This window comes from Delphinus delphis, chromosome 1 (assembly GCF_949987515.2).
Source record: "Delphinus delphis chromosome 1, mDelDel1.2, whole genome shotgun sequence".
In the NCBI taxonomy this organism is placed as follows: domain Eukaryota; kingdom Metazoa; phylum Chordata; class Mammalia; order Artiodactyla; family Delphinidae; genus Delphinus; species Delphinus delphis.
This window is the reverse complement of record NC_082683.1, coordinates 45,677,290-45,695,283: the sequence shown is the minus strand read 5'-3', so window position 1 is coordinate 45,695,283 and position 17,994 is coordinate 45,677,290. Positions and strand designations below refer to the sequence as shown.

General features: G+C 47.6%; 1 non-coding gene across 1 annotated transcript; it reads left to right on the top strand.

Moving 5' to 3' along the window:
* The first annotated feature begins 7,597 nt into the window (after positions 1-7,597).
* On the top strand, positions 7,598-7,670 carry TRNAC-ACA (transfer RNA cysteine (anticodon ACA)). The gene has a single exon. It is a non-coding gene; the product is annotated as a tRNA-Cys (tRNA).
* The last annotated feature ends 10,324 nt before the right edge of the window (positions 7,671-17,994 follow it).

Genomic DNA, 17,994 nt, shown 5'->3' with positions numbered 1-17,994 from the left:
GATGTGACTTGGTGCAGGGCCCAGCCAGACCCAGCAGAGCCAGGACCAGAGGAGACTGGGACCGGGTGTTGATTCGAACCTGAGGATCTGGTCCAGTTCTTCTGGCTCCATCTTCCTCTTCCCCACTTTTGGGGGCTCTGGTCCCAGCCCCCGAAGTCTGCCATGATGCCCAGGCACTGTGGGGACCATGCAGGCTTGGGAATACTTGCAGGTCCTTTCTGAACAATCAGCCTCAGGCTTTCCTGGCACCACCGGGCAACTCAGAGCAGAAAATGGGTCACCAGCCTTTGCCTCCAGGTGTGGGGGAGGGGACTACCACTTGCACCCACTTACTGGACGTCAACAGTCAGTGCTTTTCCCATTGAACTGTCACTTCAGTCAATTCATCAAGGCTGAGAGAGAAATATTGATACCTTCTCAGGGTCACACAGCTGATAAGTGGGGGGCTGGGAGTGGGGAGTGGCAGAGTAAGCGCTGAAATCCACATCCGCCTGAATCTTCCACACCCACATGTACTTCTCCTTTTTTGCCACACCGGCCCTTCCTCAGTTACAGCCTGGGCTGCTGCTACCCACCCCTTGCTGGCCTCTCTGACTTCAGGCTCTCTGCCCATCATCAGGCACCAGCTTGAGCTTCCAAAGCAGCATCCCAGTAAGTCCCTCACCTGCCTAAACTTTTCAGTGCTTCCCGCTGCCCTCAGAATAACAACACCAGCTTCATTTCCTGCACTCCTCCCATGCCACTCCTGAACTACTGTCCACTGTGCCCCAAGCACAATACCACACCTTTGCTACAAAGGCCCTCCCTTTTACCAGCTTCACCTGGTGAGCTCATACACTTCCCTTAAGACAGGTCACAGGTCACCTTCTCTGGGTGATGTCTCCTCAGTGTCCCAAAGAAGAATTATCTGGTCCCTCTCCCAAGCTCCCACAGGACTTTACAGATTCATCCATCAGAGCCCTGGGCACGCTAACAAAAGTAAAGTCACTGCCTTCCCTACCTCTTTTCCAATAAAAAGAAATAGCTGGACATTGCAGAAACGATCAATAAGTTAAAAGAAATCAGAATGTCCCCCTTCACAGATAAAAACCAGTCTCCAACCCTTAAAGGGAGAAAAACATTTCCCTAAGTGCAGAAACCATATGACCCCTAAAGCCTAAAATATTAATTGTCTGGACCTTTACAGACAGTGTTTGCCAGCCCCTACTGTAGCCGCTGGCTCAGCCCTATCACTAGTGCGCTGTGCAGTCCTGGGCAAATGATGGTACCCCTCTGGGCCTCCTCACTTAGAAAATGGGGATAAAATGTCCCTCCACAGACAGATGCTATATTTATTCTCTATTGCTGCATAACAAATTACCACAAACATAGCAATTTAAGATAACACCTGTTTATTATCTGTAGGTCAGAAGTCAAGGTAGGTTCAACTGAATTCTGAGCTGAGGGCTTCACAAGGCCAAACTCAAGTCAAGGTGTGGGCTGGGCTGGTCTCTTATCCGGCAGCTCTGAGCAAGATTCCTGCTTCCATGCAGAATCCTGGTCCTTGTGATTGTAAGACTAAGGCCCATTTTCCCCCTGGTGGGGACAGCTCTCAGCTCTCAGAGGCCGCTTTGAATTTCTCTGCCTTTTCTGCTACCAGTGGAAGAAAACTCTGCTTTTAAAGGGTTCCTGTGATTAGGTTAGGCCCACCCAACTCTCTATCTTAAGGTCAGCTGATTAGTAACCTTAATTACATCTATGAAATTCTTCTTGCCATGTAACCAGAGGGCAAATGTTATGAGGGCCATGGGAGAATTCTGCCCATTACAGGTTCTATGCCAGGGAGACAGAGCATGTGAGCTATAAACCCTCTCGTTACAGGATCAGGTCCTCCGTGCCAGGTGCTGGACACAGAGGGCAGGACACATGGAGAGGCAGTGTTCACAAAGAATTGGGAAACAGGCCAGACTGTGGCGAAAGCTTGCCTTTGAATGCCCCAGGATTTCTAGGTGGACCGACACAGAGGTGTTGCAGAGGTGGCGTTTAAGCTGAGCTGGGATACAGGTAGGATTTCAACAGGCAAAGAGGGGACTGGGACTGGGGGTAGGGAAGGGCCACCTGCTCAAGGCACAACACTGATTACCAAAGGTTACAGCATTCTTGTGTTGACAAAGGGCATATTTTTAAGCTTTTGTATAAACAAGCCTATTAAGGATTATCAACAGACTCAAAGTTAGCATCCATTAACTATCTACCAAATACAAGATGCTGGGTTAGGTGCATTGTATACTTAGGTCATTTAGTCCTCCAAGAGCCCTACGTGGTAGGAAATTTTTAATAGCTCTATTGAGATACAATTCATGTACCATAACACTCACCCATTTAAAGTGTACAATTCAGTGGCTTTTAGTGTATTCACAGAGTTGTGTATCCATCACCATAATCAATTTTAGAACATTTTCATTCCCCCAAAAGAAACCCTGTACCAGGACTTCCCTGGTGGCACAGTGGTTAAGAATCCGCCTGCCAATGCAGGGGACACGGGTTCGAGCCCTGGTCCGGGAAGATCCCACATCCCGCAGAGCAACTGAGCTGGTGCGCCACAACTACTGAACCTGCACACCACAACTACCGAAGCCTGCGCACCTAGAGCCCGTGCTCCGCCACAAGAGAAGCCACAGCAATGAGAAGACTGCACACCTCAACAAAGAGTAGCCCCTGCTCACCACAACTAGAGAAAACCCAAGCACAGCAACAAGACCCAATGCAGCCAAAACTAAAATTAATTAATTTTAAAAAATTCTCTCTCTCTCTCTTTAAAAATAAAAAGAAAGAAACCCTGCACCCCTTAACCATTATACTCCTAATTCCTCCATTTCCCCCAGCCTTAGGCAATGACTGATCCATTTGCCCATTCTGGATATTTCATATGAATGGAAACATATAACATGTGGTCTTTTGTGTCTGGCTTCTTTCACTTGCATACTGTTTTCAAGGTTGATCCATGTTGTAGCACGTAGCAGTACTTCATTCCTGTTTATTGCCAAATAATATTCCATTGTATGGATACAGAACATTTTGTTTACCTATTCATCAGCTGATGGGCATTTGAGTTGTTTCTCCTTTTTGGATATTATGAATACTGCTGCTGTGAACATTCGTGTACAAGTTCATTTCCCTCGGGTGTACAACCTAGGAGCCAACTTGCTGGATCATATGGTAACTCAATATTTAGCCAACTGAGGATAAAGTAGGAATTTTGGTCTCCACTTTGGCATTGAGGAAACTGAGGCTCAGAGAAGTTAAAACAGCCACCCAAGATCAGAGAAGAGAGCAGGTTTAAACTCAGGTCCATCCAACACCAAAGCTCTCTATCTCCTGCCTCTGGATAAATATATAAGATAGTACAGAGGTCTCTTTTAACCATTCCCCTCTTAAAATATGGATTTCTTGGATAGGGTGGATAAGGATCTTTGTCGGTTTTATCTGATATGTCCAAAAAGTTCCAGTGCCTCAAAGAGGCTAGACACATAGTAGGTGCTCAGTACACACTTGTTAAATGAAGGGCAGAATGAATAAGTGTAGATGATTTAAAGCCGGGTGAGTGGGGTTGTGGAAATTTTCAAGATTCCAGACTTGGTGCCAGGATGAAGTTTTCAGACTCTGAGAGCCCGCTGAAGCCACCCTACAAGGGACATGCTCTCCCCCTGCAGTCAACCTTGAAAGGCCATTGTCTCTAGTGGCCCCCTGGGTTCTTGGAATTCTGTGCCTGGGAGATAGTCTATTCATGGAGAGGCAAGGAGCTGCGTCCTCTGAGTTCATGTTCCAAAAAAGGAAACTGCTGTCTGTGGGTAAGAAAAGGATTAGAACCTCAAGGCCTCAGCTTCCTTGGAAGGCATGTTCTGCCCAAGTGAGACGGCCCTGGGCTCTTCTGGGGCCTCTGTTCTGGGCGGGTTGAGACTGGGCCAGCAGCCCTGGAGCATGGGGAAGATGCTGGCCAGTCAGGGGAGGAAATCTTGTCTGGAAACTGAAACAAAGTTCTGTGGATGCAGGGCTGGCAGCAGCCTTGACTCCAGAATGACCTCTGGGAACAGACACATAAAAGGACGCAGATTCTGGGAAAGAGCCAGCTGTTCCCAGAGATCCCGAGAAAGATAGAGCAAGTCCTCCTGTCAGTGGGGAGAATGATTCTCAATGGGCTGAGGTGGGGCGTGAGGGAAGAGAGCTGCCCTCACAGATAGGAGGGGCTGGTTTGGGTCCTGACTGTGACTTGTGGCCTTGGCCAAGTCTCTGTCCCCTCTCAGCCTCCGTTGCCCTACCTATAAAAAGTTGGGAGTCCCTTCTGGCTCTGGGACTCTATTCCGAGGCTTAATTCTCTTTCTTCTTCTCCTCCTTCCTCCTCTGAATTGGACTCACTAATTCCATGCCAAGTCTAATAGAAATCCTAGACTCTGTTCATAGAGTCAGCACTTTCTTTGCAGGTATATAGAGGCTCTTCTGGAATCATCTCCCTCTAGCCCAGGATTTCTTTCTCTTCTTTTTTTCTCTTTTAATAAAGATCATACTGTTTTATTTATTTATTTTTATAAATTTTATTTATTTATTTTTTGGCTGCGTTGGGTCTTCGTTTCTGCATGCGGGCTTTCTCTAGTTGCAGCGAGCAGGGGCTACTCTTCGTTGCAGTGCACAGGCTTTTCATTGTGGTGGCTTCTCTTATTGCAGAGCACAAGCGCTAAGCGTGGGCTCAGTAGTTGTGGCATGTGGGCTCAGTAGTTGGGTCACATGGGCTCAGTAGTTGTGGCTCATGGGCTCTAGAGCGCAGGCTCAGTAATTGTGGCACATGGGCTTCTCATTTCAGTGTCTTCACTTGCTGCAGAGCATGGGCTATAGGCACGCAGACTTCAGTAGTTGTGGCGTGTGGGCTCAGTAGTTGTGTCATGCGGCCTCAGTAGTTGTGGCTTGCAGACTCTAGAGCGCAGGCTCAGTAGTTGCATCATGCGGGATCAGTAGTTGTGGCTCACGGGCTCTAGAGTGCAGGTTCAGTAGTTGTAGTGCACGGGCTTAGCTGCTCCACAGCATGTGAGATCTTCCCAGACCAGAGCTCGAACCCGTGTCCCCTGCATTGGCGGGTGGATTCTTAACCACTGAGCCACCAGGGAAGCCCTAGCCCAGGATTTCTGAAATGCCCCATTTCCTGCCTCAGCTCCTACCTCCTGTGCGAACCCAGCCCCATGCAACCAATGCCTGATGTCCCATAAGAACCTCCCCCCAGCCCATTCCAACCAAATCACCACTTCCCTCCTAAGATGCTCTGTCTCCCGTGATCAGTGAATTCACCCAAACAAGGACACCAGCTGCAGCAAAGCAATCACTCACTACCCTTTCTGGGTCTGGTTTATCAACAGTTCAATGAGAGGTTGCCCTTGACAGTAGCTAAGGCTGCTGACGGGCCTGAATGCTCTGATTTTACTCCAGATCTGTTATTAGCCTGCAGAGTGACCCTGGCCAAGTCATTCCTCTCTTTGACCTCAGTTTCCACATCAGTAATCGAAGAGACTGGACCAGATACGTTTTGGACTAGGGGAGGCGGAAAAAGCACTGACAGTGGAGGCAGGAGCTCTGGCTTCACTTAGTCATCAGTTCATCTTGCCACCCTGGACTGGGTGCTCCCTTCTCTTCCCAGCAAGCACCGATCACTACCTACCTAGTCCTGTGCTTCGCCAAGTGTGCCCTGGCTTCCTCTTCTCCACTACCTGCACAGGAGGGCACCGCCACCCCTGGAGAAGGACTATATGGCCCGGTGCCGCCCCCCACAAGCCCTGGGCAGGGGTCTGTGCCTCTCACCCCCTTTGGTGACCAGATGTCCTCCGACCACACTGGATGGAGCACAGCATGCTTCGGCCCTTTCTGCGTTGTCCTAGACAACCTGGTTCACTGCCATGGCTTCAGTTACCACTGGGTGAGCCAAAAGGTGCGTTCGGTTTTTTTCCGTAAGACGGCTCTAGTAGCACTTAGTTGTCTTTAACTTCATTCAGAACGATTTTGTTAGATTGTATGTGACAGCTGTCATATCAGTGTACATTAAAAAAAAAAAGACTTATCAAAATTGGTGAATTTTTGTGTAGCCATTTTAATATTGAAGATGGAAGAAAAAAAGCAACATTTTTAGCATGTTATGCTTTATTATTTCAAGAAACGTAAACATGCAACTGAAATGCAAAAAAAGATTTGTGCAATGTATGGAGAAGGGGCTGTGACCGATCGAGCGTTGTCAAAAGTGGTTTGCGAAGTTTCGTGCTGGAGATTTCTTGCTGGACGATGCTCCACAGTCGGGTAGACCAGTTGAAGTTGATAGCGATCAAATCGAGACATTAATTGAGAAAAATCAACGATATACCACGCGGGAGATAGCCGACATGCTCAAAATATCCAAATCAAGCGTTGAAAATCATTTGCACCAGCTGGGTTATGTTAATTGCTTTGATGTTTGGGTTCCACGTAAGTTAAGCGAAAAAACCCTTCTTGACCATATTTTCGCATGCGATTCTCTACTAAAACGTAATGAAAATGTTCCGTTTTTAAAACAAATTGTGACGGGTGATGAAAAGTGGATACTGTACAATAATGTGGAACGGAAGAGATCGCGGGGCAAGTGAAATGAACTACCACCAACCACACCAAAGGCCGGTCTTCAGCCAAAGAAGGTGATGTTGTGTATATGGTGGGATTGGAAGGGAGTCCTCTATTATGAGCTCCTTCTGTACAACCAAACGATTAATTCCAGCAAGTACTGCTCCCAGTTAGACTAACTGAAAGCAGCACTCGATGAAAAGCGTCCAGAATTAGTCAACAGAAAACGCATAATCTCCCATCAGGATAACACAAAACCGCATGTTTCTTTGATGACCAGGCAAAAACTGTGACAGCTTGTCTGGGAAGTTTTGATTCATCCACCATATTCACCAGACAATGCACCTTTGGATTTCTATTTATTTCGGTCTTTACAAAATTCTCTTAAGGGAAAAAATTTCAATTTCCTGGAAGACTGTAAAAGCCACGTGGAACAGTTCTTTGCTCAAAAAGATAAAAAGTTTTGGGAACATGGAATTATGAAGTTGCCTGGAAAATGGCAGAAGGTAGTGGAACAAAAGGGTGAATACGTTTTTCAATAAAGTTCTTGGTGAAAATGAAAAATGTGTCTTTTATTTTTACTTAAAGAACTGAAGGCACCTTTTGGGCCACCCAATACTTCTAAGCAGATATATCTCCATATGCAGCCTAGAACCTCCCCTCTAAGCTCCAGATCCCCTGCCCTGGATTTCCAACACCACGTGGCCATAACCTGAGCATCCTCTTGAGGTCCCAGTGCCCATCCTCATTCCCTCTCCTCTCCACACTGAGACTGCCAGCTCTACCCCAGGCCTCCTCATCTCTCCCCGAGACCCTGCATCAGCCTCCCTGCTGGCCCTGCCTCCTCTGTCCAGTTCATGCCCCTCGTGGCAGCTAGAGTTTCCACTCTGAACTCTATTCTGATCATGCCATTTCCCTCTGCTTGAGATTCTTTAGTTTGTCAGAAACTCAGCGTGATTAAGGTTAGGCAAGTATCAACTTAGGGACTTTCCTGGTGGTCCAGCGGTTAGGACTCTGCACTACAAATGCAGGGGGCCCGGGTTCAATTCCTAGTTAGGGAACTAGATCCCGCATGCTGCAACTAAGAGCCTGCATGCCCCAACTAAAAAGAATCCGCATGCTGCAACTAAAGATCCTACATACCGCAACTAAGACCCGGCACAGCCAAATAAATGAATAAATAGATTTAAAAAAAAAAAAAGAATCAATTTAATGTTAGGGCAGTGGACCATCTCAAGTAACCGTGAAAAGGGCAGGAATGGAGGTCAAGGTGCCTTGACTCACATACCAGTGAAATTCTCACTTGAGGTTTTGTATTTCTGCTTTTCCTGGTATGTTGGTTTCATTCTCTCATGACACTACTTTCCTCCACGGGACGGGCAACATGGTCACCTGTCACTCCCGAGGCTTATCCTCTATTACCACCAACACCAGCTACCACCTTTGGGTCTAGGTTTAAAATATCCCAGGGGACTTCCCTGGTGGTACATTTGTTAAGAATCCACCTGCCAATGCAGGGAACACGGGATCGATCCCTGGTCCGAGAAGATCCCACATGCCATGAAGCAACTAAGCCCGTGGGCCACAACTACTGAGCCTGAGCTCTAGAGCCCGTGAGCCACAACTACTGAAGCCTGCGCACCTAGAGCACGTGCTCCGCAGCAAGAGAAGCCACTGAGATAAGCCCACGCACTACAATGAAGAGTAGCCCCTGCTCGCCGCAGCTAGAAAAAGCCGGCGCACAACAGCAAAGACCCAATGCAGCAAAAAAATAAATAAATAATAAAAGAATAAAAAATCCCAGGGACTATCAGTTGAGTGAGGTGCCCACCCCTGGATCAGTCAACTGTGGCTAGGCAGTGGGGCCATGTAGCAAAGAAATGCCCACCAAAGGCCCATCCCCGTGTATACCTAGAGGTGGGAAAACAGCCAGGCAGGTAGTCTCCTGACTGATGCTGTCTACTGCAAATGGCTCATCATTCATTTTAGTGTTCATTTTATTTTTAAGTTGGGCTCACACGCACCTTTGAGAATTTGATCAAAGGCACAGACATCCCTAGAAAAATAAACATCCTTGCAAAGTTTTGCACGCAATTTCAACAGAATCGTAGACCTTCTGAAGCACAATTTATGAGCCTCGAATTAAGAACTTCTGCATTGGAATAAAGCCCTTTGCCTGGTGTCCAAGGCCTGGCGTGATCTAGTCTCACCTCTCTGCATTGCCTGCTTGCCCCAGAACCTATTGTTAGCTGTGCCTGGCTCCTCACATGTACAGGGTACTTCACATTTTAGTTGGTAGCCTCCATCCCCACATCACACTTTCAACTCATCCTGCAAAACCCAGCTCATGAGTCATCTCCTCCAGGAAAACATTCCTGAATCCAGTCTACCCAAGCTGAGTTTCCAGATTGCCTCTAGATAGCCCCAAGCATCATTACAAATAATTTCTAGTAAGGCTTGAAAAAATCTGGAAACTTTCCAGACAGTAACAGAAGCATAAAGCACAGACATTGATAAAAAGCAATTCTTGACCACCTATTAATGGTCTGGGTGCCATGGGGCCAATCCAGCCCACCTCTTGTGTTTGTACAGCCTGGGAACTAAGAATAGTTTTTACATTTGTAAATGTTGGGAAACAAATCAAAAGGGGGGTAATATTTTGCGACAGATGAAAATTATATGAAATTCAAAAGCCAGTGTCCATAAATAATGCGTTATTGGACACAACCATCCTCATTCATTAACATATTGTCCATAGCACGATGATGGCAGAGTTGAGTAGCTGTGATAGAGACCATATGGCCCACAAAGCCTAAAACCTTTCCTCTCTTGACCTTTACAGAAAAAGTTTGCCAACCTCCATTCTGGACAGCCCAAACAATTACCACATTTTATTGACAGTAAGATGTCATCAATCATATGACACCATTTGTTTGTGTATCACCAAGAAAGAGATGCTGTCAATTAGACCATTACAATGACTCCCCATATCAGAGATGTGAACATCTGGAGGGAAAATGCCTCTTGGAGTTGATTAAATAAATTGTTCTTCAATGCTTATTATGTGCCACGCAATGTACCAGTTATTTTGTATTCATTTTTCTGATTAATAATTCTTAGTTATTCATTATCCCTAATGAAACATTTCCCAAGAACAAAGAACTGTTATCTCTGTGTTATGGAAGAGAAAAATAGCTCAGAGAGGTGAAGTAACTCGCCTAAGACCACACAGAGGAGTCAGAGCAGTCTGACTCAAAGCCTGACCTTTTCCACTCCACCAGGTGGCACTCTAAACCAATGCCTGTACAGACCCTCCACCCCTTCCCCCTGAACTCTATGCTTCAGCCATAATCATAGGGAACAGAATGCTCTCCTGCCCCTAAGCCTTTGCAAATGCTGTTCCCTCCACTGGCACACCCCTTGCCCTTCTCACTCTTTCCATTCCAGCCAATGCATCACTTTCCAGAGGAAGCCTTTCCAGATTGGATGAGTGCCCTCTTTGGGGCTTCCAGTAAAGTACCAGCTAATCTCTCTATTTTTCCATGACCAGACCACGTTCCTCAGAGACAGGGACTTTCCAACCCTACAACCCGTACCTGGCTTCATGCAGAGTTGAGATCTGGTACATGTGAACTGCATGACTGAAGGAGGAATGGATGGATGCCTACACCAAGCACAAGAGGATAAACATTTTAAACTATGCAACGGTCCACTTGGTCCTGGTTCTTAAAGCCAGCCTCGCCCCCTATACCTCCCACACTTTGCAGACCCTAAAGGTGAGCACTGAGCACAGCTGGTGCTCCAGGCAATCGCTCGGGGCCCTTGTGTCTCCCTGAGCCACCTCAGTTGAATGTCATCTCCCCAACACTGCCCCCTTGGTCCCTGGGACTCACTCTGTTCTCCACTTCTTCTGTCCCTTGTCTGCCGGCCCAGCAGCACCTCACTTCCTGTCGCTCAGACATTGCTGCCAAGATCCCAGGGGCCAATCACAGTGATGCTGTTAAACATTTCCTCTAATTCTCAGTCGTGCACTGAGATCCCTATTCTCCAGGAGTACCTGCCCTCCGGTGGCCTGGGATCTTCTCCACTGCCCCTTGATTGGGCTCTGAGGATTTGGGGTCACAGGAATCTCCTGCTCACACCACCAGCCTTTCCCCTCAGGCTCCTGGAAATGTCCCCTCCCATCTCCAGCAAAAGGCAGCACCTGAGGGTTTTTTAATATTATATCACAACCAAGTTGGATTTATTTCCAAATTGCAAGGCTGATTTAACGTTCAAAAATTAATCACTGATTAATTCTTAATCTTGGCACTATTCACCTTTTTGGTTGGATAATCCTTTGTTGTAAAGGGCAGTCCTGTGCGTTGTAGCTTCTACTCACTACATGCCAGTAACACACACACACACACACACACACACACACACCAGTTGAGTCAATCAAAAATGTCTCTAGACATTGTCAAACGTCCCCTAGGGAGCAAAATTGCCCTCAGTTGAGAACTAATAATAAAATCATCCTATTAACAGAATAAACTAGAAAGTCTATAAAATTATCTTGGTAGGTATAGAAAAACCATTTGATAAAATTCAATGCCAATTCATGTTTTTTAAAAAGTACTTGGCAAACTAGAATGGAAGGAAACAATTTGATAAATGGTATTTACTAAAATAATCTACAGTAAACATTATACTTGCTATGGATAGAATTGTGTTCCCCAGAAGTTCATATGTTAAAACCCTAACCCCCAATATGGCTGTATATGTAGATAGAGCCCTTAGAAGGTAATGAAGGTTAAATGAGATCATAAAGGTGGGACCCTAATCCAATAGAACTGGTGGCCTTATATGAAGAGACCTCTCTCTCTCTCTGGTCATGTGAAAACAGAGCAAGACAGCAGCGCCTACACGCCAAGAGAAGAGGTCTCAGAATAAAACCTATTTTGCCAGCACCTTGATCTTGGATTTCCCAGCCTCCAGAACTGTGAGAAATAAAGTTCTGTTGTTTAAAACCACCCAGTCTATAGTATTATGTTATGGCAGCCCAAGCTAATATAATTCTTAATGGTGAAAATTTGAAAGTTTTCCCCATGAGCTCAGGAAAGAGACAAGGCTGCTTGCCATCATTGATTCAGTTCCATTTTATTGGAGATCCTAGCCAGTGCAACAAGGTAAGGAAAAGAAATAAAATGTATAAGGATTATAGAGGAAGAAATAAAACTCATATATGCACATGACATGATTGTGTTGCAAATCCAAAGGAATCTACAAGTGAATTGAGCAATTTCACTATACACAAGTTCAATAAACAAAATTCAAAAACTTTAAAGTAAACTAGCAATAAACAATTAGACAATATAAGAAATGGGATCATAATTCCTCCTTCACTGGGCTGCTGTCAGGGTCAGGCTGAGTCATTCCAGGCTAAAATGGCCTGGACATCAGTGCTTCCCAGGACAGAGGGAGGTCCCCTATGTCCTAGAGTCCTGGGGAGGGGGTCTGGGGCTGGTACTTGAAGGATAGGAAACAATGAGGAATAAGAACCTTCAAACTCCAGCCCTGGTTACCTCTCTAGCCTCACCTCCCCTCCCCCCACCTCCCACTCTGTGACCCTGCCAGGTTGGCCCTTTACCTTTCCTATCCATGTGTCTTTGCACATGCTGTTCCACTCTGCCAGAATACTCTTCCCCTCCACCTTATCCAGAGACCTCCTGTTCATCCTTCAACACCCAACTCAGATGTGTCGTTTTTGGTGAACACTTCCCCACGTTTCCTGGGCAGAGTTAGGTGTCATCTAAGCTCCCCCATGATGAGCCCCTCAGTTCAGCAAACATGTATTTCATGTGTCCTGGATGAGGTGAGATTCAGATGAAGCAGACGTGGTCTCTACCTATAAAGCCCCTTTACACAATCGCTCTTCCTCTGTTGACTGACAAAATGCAGAGGATCCGGGGGGACTCTGAGCCCCTGGAGGGTGGCAAGGTCACTAAATGAAAGGTCCCTGTGTCCTTGAGTGGCTGTGTGGAGCAGACCCCCTCACCACACCTGCCCTTCATTAAACTGTGATGTGAATAAAGAAATCTCCAGTGTGGGAAGTGTTGAGATTTGAGGACTGTTTGTTAGGCAGTCAGTGTTATTTACCCTGATGGCCCCCAGTGTCTTTCCTGACTCCCGGGTCAGACAGATTAGAGTGAGGGGGGCACTGAGAGGCAGCTGAAGGCTAAGGGGGCTGGGCAAGAACATAAGGACAGAGAAGATGCCCCAGCTTAGGGGCTGAAGGTGTGGGTACTTCTTGGCGGCACAGGTGACCTAGTATTAGGCACTTCCCCACATGAACCTCTGTTTCCTCCTTGATCAAATGAGGATGAGAGTTCCTACCTCTCATGGCTACTCAGAGCATCACAAATTACATTCATAGAGTGCTTCAGCTATAATGCTGCTTTATAAATGTTTGTGTCCCTTACATGGGTGGACCTAGACTAAAGACTGTCATAGAGAGTGAAGTAAGTCAGAAAGAGAAAAACAAATATTGTATACGAATGCATATATGTGGAACCTAAAAACATGGTATAGATGATCTTATTTGCAAAGCAGAAATGGAGACACAGACATAGAGAACAAACATATGGATACCAAGGGGGAAGGGGGGGTGGGCGGTGGCATGAACTGGGAGATGGGGATTGACATATATACACTATTGATACTATGTATAAAATAGATAACTAATGCGAACCTACTGTATAGCACAGGGAACTCTACTCAATGCTCTGCGGTGACCTAAATGGGAAGGAAATCCAAAAAAGAGGGGATAGTGTATACGTATAGCTGATTCACTTTGCTGTACAGTAGAAACTAACACAACATTATAAAGCAACTACACTCCAATAAAACAAAATTACATAGAGCTACACACATACAGACACACATTCATGAATGCATATGTAACTGATGAAATCTGAATAAACTCTGTGAATTGTACCATCAAAAAAAATTAAAAATAAAAAAATAAATGTTTGTGTCCCTTGCTCTCTATTGCATCCCCATCCACAGAGGGTGAAGCAAGACAGGTAGAGAAGATACATAATAGCTCACAGTTACATACAGCTTATTATGTGACCAAGCGCTTTACAGAAAGGGCTCATTTAATTCTCACAGCAGCCCATTTCACAGATGGGGAAACTGAGCCACACTGAAGTTAAGTCACATGACCAAGCTAGTAAGTAGCAGAGCTGGGATTTGAACCCACACCATCTGGCTGCAGGGTCTGTGCTCCTAACCATCATGCTATACTTCTAAGTGAGCAGAGCCCACTGAAAATGGACAGAAAGAGCCACTGATACCAGGCACCTACAAAGAGCTGGTGAGAGCCAAATCCGACTTCCAGCCATTCCCTGGCTGAGCAGACATCAAAGAAAAGTCAGACTTACTTGGTGTCTCTTTCCTCAGAAAAGAAAGCAGACCAAACTCTCTGCACAGAGGGGAGCCCTTCCTGGGAACTTCATTCAGTGAGAAGCACATCCCGTGCTCCACCGTCCAGGAGGCCCTGAGTCACTGAGTGGACAATGGCTCCTATTACGGTTTGGCAAAGGCCCAGACCTGCAGGAAACCATGTCATTTCTGGAAGCAATCTGACTCTGCTTCCTTGTAAATCCCTTCACTGGAGTGCAAACTGGAGCCTCACTCATCAGGACCTGCCAACCTAATGCCAATGTGTTAACAGGCGTGGGGCAGGTATCAGAGGAATCTAGTTCCACCTGGGAGAGCTGAGGTCGCTGTTCTGAATTCCTGTCACCTTGGGCAGGCAGTTAGGACACTCAGTCCAGCTCCGGGTGGGCCTCACTTAGTCTGTGAGACCACAGGGGCATTATTCACAATCCTGGGCCCAGGGAGGGCCCATCCTCATGGGAGACTCCCCCAGGCTGGGGGCACCTGAGGGCAGCCACTGCCTCACATTCATCTCTGCTTCCCCAGCAGCCGGCACAGGGCCAGGGCCAAGTGGGGACTTTGTAAATGTTGGCTGGAAGAATCCAACTGAGGTAGTAGCACAGGGCGGGGTTTGAGGGATTCGGCTAAAAAAAATAATATAGTACTGCTTCCATTTCTGATCACTTCCCGCAACAGCTGTGTGTGAAAAGAATGATCATCGTCTCCATTCTTCATTCTAGGAGAGCTGGGTTCCGAGAAGTTAAATGACGTGCCCAAGGTCACACAGCCAGTGGGAGTGTTGCATTATTGTGCCATTGGAGGTTGCCATCCAAACTGAGTTGTTGAATGAGGACCTTTATGTTGGTCTTGGAACCCTACCCTGTATTCCCCAGGCTGGGGGTAGTTGCAACACGGTAGAATAGGAAACACCACAGCACTTGGGGTCAGCCTTGTAACTTGTGAAGACTAAGTCGGGCTTCTCTCTGTTCAGCAACGCAAGAAATCCCAAATTTGTCATGGGAGTTTGAAATTAAAACTAAAGAAAGCCTATGCGCGCCCCCTTGTGGTGAGCTCCACCATCACGCATGTAATCCGTGCTTCGTGGTTTCCAGGTCACATGGGCCACAGGAAAAGGAAGGGCTCCAGTGACCACCACACGGCCACATCCCCAGGGCCAGGAGCCCAGTCTGCCAGCCCCAGAGGGTTCACAAATAGTCTTTAATGGCTCAGGGTCTCTCAGGCACAATAGGGTCAATTGCCCATCCAGTGGTCCCTGCTATGCCATCTCTGGGGGCCCAGAGCTTCAGTCTTGCTCATTCCATGCACATTCACTGAAGCACTGTGCCAGGCTCTATGCTAGGTGCCTGCTGCCTGGTCATCTCCAAAGCCTGACCCCAGGGTGTCCCATGTCCTGCGCTCCTGCCAGAGCCACTTCTCCCCTCCCTGCCCCAGTCCCCCTCCTCCCAGCCCCACATGCCCATCAGGGGCACCCACCTCCACCCTGGGAATCCTCCCAAGTCTCCCCTCATTCCAGTCATACCCCAAGTCACCACACCTCAATACTGTGGCATCCCTCTGCTTCTCTCCCTTCCCATCACTATCCTAGTCCAAGCCACCACCATCTCGGCCCTGGACAACCTCTAAGGCCCACTCACTGGCCTCCCCACCTCCATTCTTCACCCCTACACTTACTCTCTGCACTATGACCTGAGTCAACCTTCTAGAAGGGAAATGTAGGCAATGGAAATTTCTCTGTAGAAACCCCCATGGCAAGCTCTCAGCTCTATAATGACTGAAATGGGAGGGGGAAAGGACAAAAGTAGGGAAAATGTGCAAAATGGATATATAAAGGAGATGTCAAAATCAGCATGTAAAGAGGTTATTTTTTAAAGGGCCCAGTGCTCAGCGTATATCCACTAAATCCTTGCTCCTCAAAGTTTGTCCACAACCAGCAGCTTTGTATCCCTGGGAGCTTGTTAGAAATGCAGCATCTGAGCCCCACCCAGATCCCTGAGTCAGGATCCGCATTTTAACCCACTCCCAGGGCTTCATGCACTGGGGGACACCTGCTGCAGAGGGGGAGCCCCTGAGGGGAGGCCCTGCCTCAGCTACCCTGCAGCCCTCACTGCCAGCACTTGGCCTCCTGGCAGGACCCTGTCCCAACAATGCTGCCACCAGGCTGATCCCTGCCACCCTCGGATGTGGAACAACCCTGCCTGGTGACATGGCCAAACTCAGAAGGGTCAGTTGTACGGACCTGATCACATTGACGGCCACCGTGTGCAGGGCTGAAGGGTGGATGGTGACAGCTGCAGACACACTGAGAAGTCGCCAATTTGTTTTGAAAGCTTTCTCATTAAAAAGACAAGAATAAAAAGCCCATCATTTGTTCTTTCCAGAAACCAGGGTAATGGTCGAACCCCTCTCGCATCACTCCTACCAAGAACCCTTTTCACCCTCCAGGGTCTTTTCTCTGCTTTGTTCTGGTATTGGGCAAGGGCTCTTTCCACAGTTAAATGCATACAAAGCTCTTAATGACAATCGTCTAAAATCAGGAAACTGTGGTAGTTGAATGGGGCGTGTGGAGATCAGGGTGGGAGAGCGGACCCCACAGGCCACTGGCCCTCTCTGGGCCTTGGTTAACTTTACAATAAAATGTGGGCAGGCAACGAGGGTGGGTGGACTTCCCTTCCTCTGGGAGGTCCCTGAGGCTGAGCAGCCAGGCCCTGTGTTTGTTCTGTGGCTCTAGGCCAGGGGCGTGATGGAAGAAGCAAAGGCATTGGGGTCAGACAGACAGATGTGCATTTCCATGTGATTCAACCACCTTCCAGCTGGGCCACCCTGCCAGCCATGCACCTTAACCTCTCTGTACCTCAATTTCCTCTTCTAAATTGGGCTTTCATAGAAACTACTTCTTAGGGTTGTGGGAGATCTTTGTATGTCCTTTCCTGCAGTGCTTACTCATAGGAGCCTGGAGTTTGCTTCTTTTCCCCTTCGTTTCCCTAAAATGAACACTAAAGTGGCTTTGAAAACGAATCACCAAAGGCTCTTGGGGGTTGGGGTGTGCATGTGGAGCCCAGCCCCAGATGCCTGGGAGGCCAGAGCTCCAAACCTCCCCATCACAGCCCAGTGAGGGAGGGCGGGTGGTCTATGCATCGATTTGTGCAGAAAGGAGTCAGGGGCTGCAGGCACTTTAGCTGAGTCACCACCCAGCCAGCAGCCAGCATTGCTGGTGTGGGTGGGGATGGGAGAGAACGAAGGAGCAGAAGGGGTCAGAGCTAGCCATATTTAGGTATCCAAGGTGGGCTGGATGCTTCACAGACCAAATTTATCATCACAACAACCACATGACAGATATAATTTCCTTGCTGTACAGGAGAGGAAACTGAGGCCCAGAGAGGTGAAAGGACTTGCCCAAGGTCTCACAGCTCTGCTTCTTTTCCATCACAGTAAGCACATTTGTCCATCCTCCTGGGTTCCAGGAACGTAGACCTCATTCACACCATTTTTCAAGCCTGGGACGGGTCTCATGAGCAAGAGGGAAAGAGCTTTGCTCTGTTCTGCCCTTTTCCCTGGAAAGTACCAGCTCAGGGCAAGGGCTACCGGAGGGAAGAGCAGGGTCCATCAACCCAGAATTCATGCATGCATACAGACAGGCATCACTACTTAATGTTGCCCAGGTACCTCTGTGTTGCAGGAAACCCCAGGAGGGTTCTAGTTCCTCCCTAGAGCTTTTGATTCCAGCCCCAGCTCCTCAGCCTGGAACTGACAATGTGTAATCTCATTGTTTTCTTGCTGGTCTCCCTACCTGATGCTGGGGGCCTGTCACTGTCCCTCCTCCTTATCTCTCAGAAGCCTCCCACAGGAAACAGTCCAGGTACCTCACCCGAAGTGTTCCCAGGACCTGGCCCCTCCCATCACCCCCTCACACTTCACAGTAGCCCTCCTGAACCCCTGGCTTCT